We start from the raw sequence: 14,561 nt of genomic DNA, 5'->3' as shown, positions 1-14,561 counted from the left end.
GTCATTTCTCCACCTTGGAGGTCATAGAGTCATAGAGGTTTACAGCATGGAAACAGGCCCTTCGGCCCAACTTGTCCATGCCGCCCTTTTTTTAAAACCCCTAAACTAATCCCAATTGCCCGCATTTGGCCCAATAGAGGGCCAACATGGAGAAACTTCACAGTTCCTTTCTTCCACCAGAAAGTATGCTTTCTAAGTATGCTTTCTTCAGATGCAACGTTTACTCATGCCCGTCGCTTCAACTCGTGAAAATTATAACTTACTAAATATTTTCCATGAATGGGTGCTTTTATGCTGGTGCTCAAACAGGTAAGATGCCATTCTGGAGTTGGTGATATATAGTGGTAGGAATTGCAGATCTGTAAGTGATAATGTCTGTAGCACTAACAATATCTGGGTGGTTATCAGAGGAATGCTTTCCCCAGGTCATTTGTTTAGCCGGGTATATAATGACATTTAATATTAAAGGCATAACAGGTGACTGTATGGATGTTACAATACCTTGAGAAAGATAGCTAAAATTATATGACAGGTCGAGCCCTCTCATTACAAACATTTTTGATGAATTTCTTTGCTATGTGAATTCATTTTCTATGTGGTGTTCATCTTCTGGTAGCAAATCTCGTACGTGAGTCTGCACATCTATTTACTTTGGAAGTAAACATCTATTTACATCTACATAAACATCTATTTCTGCACATCTATTTATTTTGGAAAAGTAATGTTTTCAGTCATAGGTGCATACATCACATGATGGTGAGACCTGCAGGTGCAATATTCATTTTAAAATGAACTTTCCTTGAAGTAGATTTTTTTAACAGGAAAGAAGTTACAGGTAGTTGAGAGTTAGAATGGTGCTTGTGTGTTCATAGAATGAACACTTTTGCATTAGATGGAATCCGGGTAATGACTGTACTTCTGTACTCCTGCAAGGAGTTGAGTTAGGCTTCTTTGGTGGATTGGAAAATGTGTCTTGACTTAGTTTGGCCAGCTTTATGAAGACATTAAACCTCCCCCTGCATGGTGAGACAGTTTTCTGGGTGGTAGAAGTTGCACTCACAGGACTGCATTTTACCCTCCCCCACTGGCATGTTTGAAGGCAGGGGCTGGTAAAATCCAGCCCACAGTATCAGCTACCTTGTTCCATATGCCCTGAACCACTGTCTTAAGGGGCTTTCTAACTTCAGTGCCTAAATGTTGAATCATTTTGTCTGACTTTAGAGAGCAACAACTGGATAGATGCATGTCAGAATGTGGGATCGAAGTTCTTTCTACTGCCAGTCCCTTTTTATGAGCCCTGTAAATACACCAAAGCCAACTCTCCATCCAGAATGTCTGAGGGCTATGACCCAGCAACAAACCAGTCTCAAACCCTGTATTTAACAAAAAGATTTAGCACAACTTTATCTCCATTGTTTGATTAAAATAATCAGAAACCTCTGATAAAGTGGCAACAGTGTGTAAACCCAGACGTTCATTCAGGTTGAGTTAGATTAGATGAATGCATATAAATGAACCATCAGCTCTCCTCTTACAAGATGAGTTATTTGAAGATGGATATGCCCCTGCCAGTAGCCTTCTGTGGGGTTTTGTGTACCAATTTCTTCTTCAAGACTATAAAGTGAGGGGAATGTTTGCTGTTGATGAGTGTTTGATACATGATAAGGGAGAGCTAAAAAAATGTGGGAGTATCAATCTGTGAATCTGAAGGTAGGGATCTTAGGGCTGTTCAGTAACTGCTGCAGGAAATGGGTAATGTCCAAGATCCTAGGTTAAAGTCCACCTTTATTCGAGTGCAATATGAAGAATCATAGAATCCCAACAGTGCAGAAGGAGGCCATTCAGCCCATCGAGTCTGCACCGACCACAGTCCCACCCAGGCCCTTTTCCTGTAACTCCACATTTTTACCCTAGTAATCCCCCTGACACTAGGGTCAATTTAGCATGGCCAATCAGCCTAACCCGCACATCTTTGGGTAGTTCTACAGTGTTATTTTTAATGGAAAAGAGTGCACTGGAGAAATGAGGTAATTGATTGAACTACATGTGGACATGGTCACGAGTCGTAGAAATAAGAGACTTGGCAGTGTCTTCTCCTTTATCTGGTACAAGTAAAATTCTTAGCAGGCTTGCTTCCCTGGACCCCCAGAAAACATCTTAGTTCAGATTGAGCAGGTCGGTGCTGTGAAATTAAAGGTATGTGTTTGGGTGTCATTCTCTGCTCGTTTAGCTGTTTGCAGCAGCTACCCTTTTTCATGCAAAGTATCAAAAAAACTTGAGATACAGTGAAGTTAGCCAACCAAGCCAAGTGAGTGAGCGAAGCAGTGTTCTTTTTACACCTTGTTGCCCAATGTCTAATACTGAAATTTTCGAGTGGGACTGCCTTTTCAAAAATGCACTCTAATTTCCAGGCACTGAACAAATTACTGCTGGATTCAAATGTAAGTGTATCTGGCATAGTGAGCTTTAATTACTGTCAAGCAACCCCGCTGGCACTGAAATTTTCATTTTACCAGTATGGAGTCATTATTGTTGAAAATTAAGTTTTTCTTATATGTAGATACACATACACACACACAGGATTTCTGCCAGCTGTTACTCTGATGCCATATGCAAATAAACTGACCAAGCAAATTATCATAATTTTTCTCCAGAACACTGGCAAGAAGTTGAAGTAGAGATTGAAATCGTCAAGTTAAGGAGTTAGTTGGTTGACGGAGGAAAGGTGTGAGGAAATTCCTCCATGAAAACACATCAAAATAATGCACTTTTGCCCGACGGTTCCATGGATTAATGAACCATTTATTTTAACATTTTGAACCAAATAGGATGAAAATGTGGAGGCCTGGACTAATGGTCCAGAGGCATGAGTTCAAATCCCATAATGCAGTTGGGAAATTTAAATTCTGTTAATTAAATAAATCTGAAATGCTAAATTGAATCAGTAATGATAAGCATGTAACCACCAGATTTGTTTGGAAAACCAATCTGGCTCACTAATGTCCTTCGGGGACAGCTTGCCTTACTCCACAACAATGTGGCTCAATCTTAACTGCCCTCTGAAATGCCCGAGCAAACCAATCAATTGTCAAGAAAGGCATTTTACAGGATGTGGGCATCTCTGGATAGACCCACATTTATTGACCATTCCTAGTTGTGCTTGAGAAGGTGGTGGTGAAGTGCCTTATTGAACCGCTGTAGTCCATGAGGTGTAGGTACACCCACAGCACTGTTAGGGAAGAAATTACAAGATTTTGACCCAGCGACGGTAACGGAACAGCAATATATTTCCAAGTCAGTATGATAAGAGGGGAACCTTCAGGTGTTGGTGTTCCCAGGAATCTGCTGTTGTTGTCCTTCTAGATGGTAGTGGTCATGGGTTTGGAAGTTGATGCCTAAGAGATCTTGGTGAGTTCCTGCAGTGCATCTTGTAGATGGTACACACTGTGCCACTGTTCATCAGTGGCAGATGGAGTGAATGTTTGTGGAAGGAGTAGAAATCCAGTGGCTGCTTTGTGATGGATGGTGTCAAGCTTCATGAACCACTATCACGTCATGTCACACTATCTGTAACCCCCACAGCTTGCCTGGACTTGCAGAATCTCACTGGCTGTCCTGTCTGGAGACAATACACATCTCTAACCTGTCTTAATGCTCTCTCCACTCACATTGTTTGTACCTTTAAGACTTGATTAGCTGTAAGGATTCGCATTCCAACCATTATTCTGTAAATTGAGTTTGTGTCTTTATATGCCCTGTTTGTGAACAGAATTCCCACTCACCTGAAGAAGGAGCTTAAGGCTCCGAAAGCTTGTGGCTTTTACTACCAAATAAACCTGTTGGACTTCAACCTGGTTTTGTTAAACTTCTTACCGTGTTTACGCCAGTCCAACGCTGGCATCTCCACATCATTACATCCTCTCTTGTCAGAGATGGCTGTTGCCTGGTACTTGTGTAGCACAAATGTTACTTTCCACTTGCCAGCCCAAGCCTGGATATTGTCCAGGTCTTGTTGCATTTGGACATGGACTGTGCTTCAGTATTTGAGGAGTCACAAATGATGCTGAACATTATGCAATCATTGGCGAACATCCCCACTTCTGACTTTATGATGGAAGGAAGGTCATTGATGAAACAGCTGAAGGTGGTTGGGCCTTGGACACTCCCCTGAGGAACTCCTGCAGCGATGATGTGATTTGATTTATTATTGTCACATGTGTTAGTATACAGTGAAAAGTATTGTTTCTTGCATGCTATGTATGGATTTCATTTTTGATGAGACTTTGTAGAAATGGACAAAGCATACTGTTCATAGAGAAGAAAGGAGACAGTGCAGAATGTAGTGTTACAGATGTAGCTAGGGTGTAGAGAAAGATCAACTTAGTGCGAGGTAGGTCAAAAGTCTGACGGCAGCAGGGAAGAAGCTGCTCTTGAGTCAGTTGGTACGTGACCTCAGACTGCTGTATCTTTTTCCCGATGGAAGAAGGTGGAAGAGAGTATGTCTGGGTGCGTGGAGTCCTTAATTATGTTAGCTGCTTTGCCGAGGCAGCGGGAAGTGTAGACAGAGTCAGTGGACGGGAGGCTGGTTTGCGTGATAGATTGGGCTACATTCACGACCTTTTATAGTTTCTTGCGGTTTTGGGTCCTGGAGCTGAGATGATTGACCTCCAATCACAACCATCTTCCCTCGTGCCAAGTATGACTGCAACCAATGGAGATTTTCCCCTTGATTCCTATTGACTCAGGTTTTACTAGGCCTCCTTGATGCTCTACTCAGTCAAATGCTGCCTTGGTGTCAAGGGCAGTCACTCTCACCTCACCTCTGGCATTCAGTTCTTTTGTGCATGTTTGAACCAAGGCCATAATGAGGTCAGGAGCTGAGTGACCCTGATGGAACCCACCTGAGCGTCCTTGAACAGGTTATTGCTGAGTAAGTGCTGCTTAGTAGTGCTGTTGATGACTGCTTCCATCACTTTACTGATGATTGAGTAGACTGATGGGACGGTAATTGGCTAGGTTGGATTTGTCCTATTTCCTATGTATAGGACATACCTGGCAGTTTTACATATTGCTGGGTAGATAGCAGTGTTGTAGCTGTGTTGGAACAGCTTGGCTAGGGGGTGGCAAGTAATGGGGCACAATTCTTCAGTATTATTGCCCGAATATTGTCAGGGCCCTCAGTCTTTGCAGTATCCAATGCCTTCAGCCATTTCTTGATATCATATGGAGTGAATCGAATTGGCTGAAGACTGACATCTGTGATTCTGGTGACCTCCAGAGGAAATGGGGGTGGATCATCCACTCAGCACTTTTGGCTGAAGATTGTTGCGAATGCTTCAGCCTCATCTTTTGCACTAATGCGCTGGGCTCCAACATCATTGTGATGGGGATCCTTATGAAGCTTCTCCAGTGAGTTGCTTAATTGTTCCCCACCATTCACGGCTGGATGTGGCAGGACTGCAGAGTTTAGATCTGATCTGTTGGTTGTGGAATTGCTTAGCTCTGTCTATTACTTGCTGCTTATGCCGTTTGGCATGCAAGTGGTCCTGTGATGTAGCTTCACCAGGTTGACATCTCATTTTTAACTGTGCTTGATGCCTTCCTGCACTCTACATTGAACCAATGTTTATCCCCTGGCTTGGTGGTAATGGTAGTGTGGGGGATCCACTGGGCCATGAAATTGCAGATTGTGGTTGAGTACAATTCTGCTGCTGCTGATGGCCCACATTGCCTAATGGATAACCAGTCTTGAGTTACTAGATCATTCAAAGTCTATCCCCTTTAGCATGATGGTAGTACCATACCACACAGTAGAGGATATTGTGCCTGAAGGCCAACAGCCTGAATCATAGGCCCAATGGACAATTGGACACTCTAAATTAAACTGCTGCAGCAAACAGCAAGGATCGCCGGGAACCCGGACAGGCCAAGGCCAAAAATAATACAGGTCAGAGCAAGCGAGGGCATGCCCCAGCAGCAGAGATCAGAAGGACTTGGCCCTGACCATACTTGGCAGATAGTTGTGTATTCCCTGGTTTTGGCTGAATTTTCTGGTGCCTAGAGTTCCCGCCACAATCTTATTTGGAGGTGTGGGGGGCTACTTGGAATATGCATTCCTGGCAATGGACACTTGGGGTGCATTTAGCGTCCTCCAAATAAGAAATTTGCAACCTCATTGGGTACTGTGACCCCTGCCCAGAAATTTCATTTGCTCGAAGCCAGTGAACCTTCCAGAAGGGCGCAAAGAAAGGGATAAGAAGAGACATCTGGAAGCCACCCCAAGCGAAGGCTTGGAATGACTTGCAGCGAAGAAGACTATAGATAAGATAATTAGAGAAAAGTAACGGTGTGTTAATATTTATTGAATTTGTTAATAAACTTGGGTTGAACAGCAAACTGAATCTTGTCCTTTTATTCATCTTGTAAATAAGGGCACCTAGGTAAAATGTTTGAGATATAAGAATTGGGCGAAGTGTCTATTTTTCTAGACAACAGTATCCTCAATGTAAAGACGGGACTTTGTCTCCACCAGGACTGTGCAGTGGTCATTCCAATCGATACTGTCATGGACAGATGCATCTGGGACAGGTAGATTGGTGAGGGTGAGGTCAAGAATGTTTTTCCCTCTTGTTGGTTTCCTCACCATCTGCCAAAGTCCCAGTCTAGTAGTTATGTCCTTTAGGACCCAGCCACGTCTGTGGTGGTACCACTGAGCCATTCTTGGTGATGGACATTGAACTCCCTGAGCCAGAGTACATTTAGCGCTCTTGCCACCCTCAGTGCTTTCCCCATGTGGTTTTCTACGTGGAAGAATACTGATTCATCAGTTGAGGGTGGATGGTATGTGGTAATTAGCAAGAGTTTTCCTGGCCCATGTTTGACCTGTGCCATGAGACTTAATGAATCGATGTTGACGAGTCCCAGGACAACTCCCTCATGACTGTATAACAGTGTGCTACTATCTTTGCTGGGCCTGTCTTGCTGTTGAGGACATGACAAATACCTAGTAATGGTGATGATGAGATCTGGGACATTATCTGGAAGGTATGATTCTGTGAGTATGATTACGTCATGCAGTTGCTTGACTAGTCTGTGAGACAGCTGTCCCAATTTTGGCACAAGCCCGCAGATGTTAGTAAGGAGAACCTTGCAGAGTTGACAGGGCAGAGTTTGCTGTTGTTGTTTCTGATTCCTAGGTTGATGCTGGATAGTTCGTCTGGTTTCATTCCTTTCATTTCCTTTTGTAGTATTAGACCATAAGACATAAGAACAGAATTAGGCCACCTGGCCCATCGAGTCTGCTCTGCCATTCAGTCATGGTTGATATTTTTCTCATCCCCATTCTCCTGCCTTTTCCCCATAACCCCTGATCCCCTTATTAATCAAGAACCTATCTATCTGGGTCTTAAAGACACTAAATGACCTGGCCTCCACAGCCTCCTGCGGCAAAGAGTTCCACAGATTCACCACTCTCTGGCTGAAGAAATTCCTCCTCATCTCTGTTTTAAAGGATTGTCCCTTTAGCCTGAGGTTGTGCCCTCTGGTTCTAGTTTTTCCTAGTGGAAACATTCCCTCCACATCCACTCTATCCAGGCCTCGGAGTATCCTGCAAGTTTCAATAAGATCCCCCCATCATCCTTCTAAACTCCCAACGAGTACAGACCCAGATGGCCTACTACCATCCGTTCCAAATGTTGATCTATCCTAATTTTGCATTTTGCCAGGTCTCTCCTGTACTCCCTTGTCTGACCAAAGCCTTACATGTATTTGCAGGATTTCTGCTTCTGGTTCCTATCCAGTCACCACCAGTGGTGATTGTGTAGTGTGTTTGTGTGCATCTCAGCTCGGGACAGGATAGCACTCGGCTGTCTTTACTTTTGGATTTGCATTTGGATTTGCAAATGGCATTTGCTACCAAATAAACCTGTTGGACTTTAACCTGGTGTTGTTAAAACTCTTACTGTGTTTACTTTTGGAGCCCAGAATGAAACAGTTCATTGTGGGCAGCAAGAGAAAAAATTGGGAGGATAATATTTGACCCCATCTAGGGTGTAGTGAGATATGAAAGGTTGTGGCAAGGGAAGGGTATTTTTTTTGTAGTTCTTCTGGAAGGATGGGGATGTAAAAGTTCATATTCTACTTCCGGAACATAACATTATGCTAAACCATAAAGTGCAATTCCTGTGACTCTGGGAACTTTGATCTTCATAAGGGTATCACGCACTACTTCCTCCATCCCATTCTAGGTGATAAGGTATACAAAACAATAAAAATAATTAAATTTATTTCAAATCAAACTCTTTCCCCCACTCTCCTGTATCTTGCAGCTGAGATATTACAGCCAGTCTGACACAAAGATACCACAATAGTTCAGGGACAACAAAGTCATCTTTGCACAATGACGGCAAACTTTGAAACTTAATCAACACACAAGGTTTAGAGATAAAGTACCTGTAAGCTTAAATTCTATATATGCATGCAATAAACTATCTTCATGGTCAGACTAGGGATTGCCCGCAGTCTGTCTCCTTTGTTTTTGACTTTATAAATAAATTTATCTCATGTTTGTGTATGGGGGGAGGATCAGGGAAATCTCTGGGGCTAATTTTCACTTTCAGCAGCGTCAGACAGCTGGTGGTAGCAGATTCACCACCTGCTGTATACATTGTTGTCCCATTTTCATTGAGTATTGGTGGACAACCAGCAGTAACTGATCAGCCGTCAATTATATACCTCGCCTGAAATATACCACAAACACCTTTCCAAACCTGCCACTGTGAAAGTGGAAGTTATCCTCTGTAGATATTGGCTTGACACTGTCCAACATGAAAACTTCTCAGTAAAGCTAAGAATTTATACAGCTTGTGCTTTGATGACAGAAACCAAAAGAGGTACAAAGTATAGGGTGGGGAAGAGTTGACATTTTTGTTTGTTTACACTTTCATGACAAATTTTAGGACAATTTTCCATGTTGAATATGGTATACAAATGTGAGTTGTTAACCTTCTGTGTAACTTCTGCCACACCTTTTTCCTGCATTTTTCACTTTGTCACTTCTGTCAAGTGGCCAAGCCCCACAGCTATTTCCCCCAGTGTATATACTGACTGTGTGACAATACAACATATAGGGCAGGGTTCTCTCTGCTATTGTCTGATATTGGGTAGTAACAATGCAGTCAGGAGCAGGATATGGCTGGGAAACTGTTCCACCGACTCTCTGCTATCAGTGGCTACTTCCAGTATTTTCTTTTTGAAATAATTTGTCAATTAGACAATGTTCACTCCTATTTGGGTGAACATATTCAAATGATAGGATAGAAACATAGAAAACTACAGCACAAAAATAGAGTTACATGAGTTAGAGTTATATGACTGAACAACATGCCTCAGCCTCATTCTCAAACTCAAGAGTATCCAATGTCAATGGTTAAATGGAATTTGCTAACAAGACACAAACTTTAAATAACCTTTGACTTGGTGTCTTTCACTTTTGTACAGCCAGTAAAGTTGACCAGGGTAGGGTTACATTTTTGCAAGTTGGAAAAGTATTCAATAAATATCTGGAGAATTTTAAAAAGAAGTCATTCAGTAAGGTAAGCTTGGGCTGAATTTCTTACCAGGAAAGATATTCAACGACCAGGACGGAACTTTAAACTGCAACAGTGGGGATTGGGCCCCTGGGTGGCATAAAGGATGGACCCCACCTTGGAAATCTATTGGGAGACCTCAGGGTTTACCTTGTAGCCACCTCATGCAGTGGTGACACCTCCTGATGTAGCCAAAATGCCAACATTAGCTGGCTTAATGCCACACCATTTGGTGCCCCCCCCCCCAGTAATATGCCAGGATGGCATCCCAGTGCTTTCCGTGCTGATTTTACCTGTCTTCCCATCTACCAGCCAGTTTCCAGAGGGCTGATAAAATCCAGCCCTTGACTGATTTCTGTAGTGTTTGTGAGTAACCAAAATAAACTACACAGAGAACCAAATTTGGTAATGGAAGATATAAGTCTTTGAATTTTGTGAGTTGTCTGCTTTTACCTTTTGAAGTGACAGATATTCGCAGTTAGAGAATCTCAGTATCACAGTTTTTCTCATCCTTACAGAAACACCTTCCTCTAATGAATATTCAAATTTAGAAATTCTCAAGTATCTTTTTAAAGCCTCAATCCATAGACACAAAAACATGTCACAGTTTCAATTAAAAATATGTGTTTGTTTATTTTCTTTCTGAAGATCTATGAACAAAACAACACTCAATATGCTGAGGAAGAAAAAGGAAGCCTATATTCTATTAAATGGTGTCACATTCTTCTCATAGTAGCACGTCAAAATGATCAGATGCTGGAGTAAAAACTAAGCTCTGTGATAAGATTGATAAAGAATGAATGCTAAATGGAATGGGTAGAGGCATGAGATTTGGCTGTGTGGCTCTCACTCCTTGACTGACTCACAGCACAACATATCTCCCACTTAAGCAGCTGCAGCAGAACAAAGCTTGCACTGTCTCCTCCCTGCTCACTCAGACCTCCTTCACAACTGTTTCAATAATTTTAGCCACATGTTTACCTATATGAGGGGTAGAAAAATATTTATTAAATGAAAATCTTGCACCCATTGCATGTCTGTCCCACCTCCAAATATTGGGCTCTTATACCGCAGTGTCATATTATTGCCCTGTATTATCACACTATTGCACCTCCATACTACTCCAACTGTCACATAATTCTATGACAAAACATACTTGAAAGTGAAATCCAAAAATAAATGCATTTTGGATGTACAATGGACACAGGGTAAAACCCCTGTTCTTCAGTGGTTGAGGCATGAAGGGTCTCCATTATAAGAAGCACCCAAACAATTTGCATAATGGTTCTAAGTACCTAAAAGTATACAAATATGCCCAAGTTTTACAGTAGGCAAGCCATATTCATTTTGCTTCCATCCTATCTTTCTGTCTTCTGGTGAACTGACCAAGCTCAAACATTGGGCAGAATTTTGCGCTCCCGTTCACATCGGGCGTGAATGGCGACGAGGGCACAAAATATCATGAGAGGCCCAAACCTCATTTTATGTCGGCGGGATTTCCCATTGCAATCCCCGGGTGTCCTTGTGCATGAATCGCAAAAAGTTGGTTTGCAGGTGCAGCATTAAGAAGGCAAATGGAATTTTGTCCTTCATTGCTGGAGGGATGGAGCTAAAAAACAGGGAGGTTATGTTGCAGGTGCTGGTGAGGCCACACCTGGAATACTGTGTACAATTTTGGTCTCCTTATTTGAGAAAGAATAAATTGGCACTGCCACACAGCAGAACCTTGAAAGCAAGCTTGGGCCCTCCAGGTTTTGGCCCTCCAGAGGACCCCCACCAAGGTCAGCACAGGTAACAGGGCATGGCAGACAGCAGGCTAGCTTCGCCTCCTCTGTAGATCCCCTGGGATTTTTAAAGTTTATTTACTATTTATTAGTATCACAAGTAGGCTTACATTAACACTGCAATTAAGTTAATGTGAAAATCCCCTAGTCGCCACACTCCGATGCCTGTTCGGATACACTGAAGGAGGATTTAGCATGGCCAATGCACGTAACCAGCATGTCTTTTGGACTTTGGGAAGAAATTAGAGCACCCAGGAAGAAACCCATGCATTCTCGGGGAGAATGTGCAGACTCTGCACAGACGGTGACCCAAGCCGGGAATCAAACCAGGGTCCTTGGCACTGTGAGGCAGCAATGCTAACTACTGTGCCATCACGCCGCCCACAATATGAAGACACAGAGGTAGGGTTAGAAAGGCTAAGCTCTAGTTGCGCAGTGTTGGCACGGGCACTGGGCACATGCAGATAGCGTCCACCTATGTATATAAGCACCCACCTCTGTAAAACAAACTCATTTATTGCTATCTCTCTATTGCTCCTTGTTCTGATAACATGTCTTCCTGCAGTGCCGTTCAAACAACTGCATTCTTGTTCTACAGAAAGGTTGGATGTTCAGTCTAGAGCCTCCTCCATATGCTCTCTGCAAGGTTGCCAGCAGATTAGTGGTGTCCCCTCCCAATGACAGAACATATCAGTCATGTTTGTATCTTGTTGGTAATTAGGACATCCCCCACAATGTTCAGTTCAGGGTTAACGTCACTCAACCCAGTCATGGTCAACATGCACTCTCTGCATGTTTCACAAGTTCCTCAGATATAGGAGCAGAATTAGGCCATTCGGCCCATCGAGTCTGCTCAACCATTTTTTCATGGCTGATATGCTCCTTATCCCCATTTTCCTGCCTCCTCTCCATAACCCTTCGACTCATTACCAATTAAAATCTGTCTAACTCCTCCTTAAATTTACTCGGTTTCCCAACGATAGACCTTTATGAAAATTGAGTCTCGGCCTCCAGTGCCACTGAACCTCAAAGGCACAGAGGAGGAGCCCAGACCATAAGAGTTGAAATTCTTGGAATGGCCTTAATAATATGACCTTAGTCACTAAGAGTAAGCAAGCTGCCTTCAACAAGCCAGGAGTCAGACATTTGCAGTAGCTCTTTGAAGAGGAATTCACAGTCCTCACTGCAAGTCGTCATCATCGTCTTGCAATGTTGGGACTAAAGGCAACCATTTCTTCCCCTAGACACGAGCCTTATCAGTGACAGTGTGCACAGCCAGCAGTCAGACAGAAGAGCTGGGCTTATGGACAGGACTTCCAGGATGATGGGATGTGATCACTGGCCCTAACCCTCACCATCCATGAGGGAGCAGATTTAGGACTGAGTTGAGGAGGAACTTCTTCACCCAAAGGATTGTGAATCTGTGGAATGATCATCCATGATCTTACCTTCCACCCATATTCTTTGATCCCTTTTGCCCCAAGAGCTATATCTACCATCTTCTTGAAAACATACAATGTTTTATCCTCAACTGCTTCCTGTAGTAGCGAATTCCACAGGCATACCACTCTCTAGGTGAAGAAATTTCTCCTCATCTCATGCCTTAAAGGTTTACCCCCTTATCCTTAGACTGTGACCCCTGGTTCTGGGCACCCCACCATCGGGAACATCCTTCCTGCATCTACCCTGTCTACTCCTCTCAGAATTTTATAGGTTTCTATGAAATTCCCCTCATTCTTCTGAACTCCAGCAAATATAATCCTAACCAACTCAGAAACATAGAAAGTCGGTGCAGGAGTAGGCATTCAATCCTTTGAGCCTGCACCACCATTCATTATGATCATGGCTGATCATGCACTTTCAATATCCCACTCCAGCTTTTTCTCCATACCCCTTGATCTCTTTAGCCACAAGGACCATGTCCAGTTCCCTCTTGAACATATCTAACAAACTGGCCCCACCAGCTTTCTGTGGTAGAGAATTCGACAGGTTCACAACTCTGAGTGAAGAAGTTCTTCCTTATCTCAGTCTTGAATGGCTTACCCCTTATTCTTAGACTGTGACCCCTTGTTCTGCACTTCCCCAACATCGGGAACATTCTTCCCGCATCTAGCCTGTCCAGACCCATCAGGATTTTATGTTTCTCTGAAATCCCCAATCTCTCCCCATGAGAGACTCAATCTCTCCTCGTACATCTGTCCCAGCAATCAGTCTGGTAAACATTTGCTGCACTCCCTCTATAGCAAGAACATTCTTCCTCAGATAAGGAGACCAAAACTGCACACACGATTTCAATGTGGCCTCACCAAGGCCCTGTATAATTGGAGCAAGACATCCCTGCTCCCGTACTTGGCTAGTGGGTGTGACAGGTTCTGGAGCACAGGTTTTCAGTATTATTGCTAGAATATTGATGGGGCCAATGGCTCCAGTGCTCTCTGGGGACACTGGTTCAAATCTCACCATGGCAGCTGGTGCAATTTAAATTCAGTGAATAAATCTGGAATTAAAAGCTAGTCACAGTAATGGTAACCATGAAACCATTGGAGATCGTTGTAAAAACACAACCCATCTGGTTCACTAATGGTTTTTAGGGAAGGAAATCTGACATTCTTATCTGGCCTGGCCTACGTGTGACTCCAGACTCACAACAAGGTGGTTGACTATTAAATGCCCTCTGAAATGACCTAGCAAGTCACTCAGTTGTAACAACCTGCTACAAAAACTAAAGTGAATAAAACTGGACAGACTACCTGGCATCAACAGAGGCACCCAAAACGTCAACAGCAAACCCAGACCTGCTGACCCTGCCAAGTCCTACTTACTAACATCAAGGGCTTGTCCCACATTTGAGAGAGCTGTCCCACAGACTAATCAAGCAACTACCTGATTTAGTCAATACTCAGCAAATATAGACACCAGTATCACCATCTGGTGGTGTGTCCTGTCTCAGAGGTGGTTGCACAAAGGTATCCAGTCAAGGAGAATTTACCCAGGGAGTCCTCAATATTGTCTCTGGACCCCATGAAGTCTCATGGCAGCAAGTCAAACATTAATGATGAAACTTCCCAGTTATCACCTACATTCAGCCCCTCCCTCAGCTGAAGACACTGGATACAGCAAAGGCCATTGGCCTCATCAGTATTAGAACATAGAACACAGAACAGTACAGCACAGAACAGGCCCTTCGGCC

This window comes from Mustelus asterias, chromosome 13 (genome assembly GCF_964213995.1).
Source record: "Mustelus asterias chromosome 13, sMusAst1.hap1.1, whole genome shotgun sequence".
Classification (NCBI taxonomy): Eukaryota; Metazoa; Chordata; class Chondrichthyes; order Carcharhiniformes; family Triakidae; genus Mustelus; species Mustelus asterias.
This window is presented reverse-complemented; position numbering follows the sequence as displayed.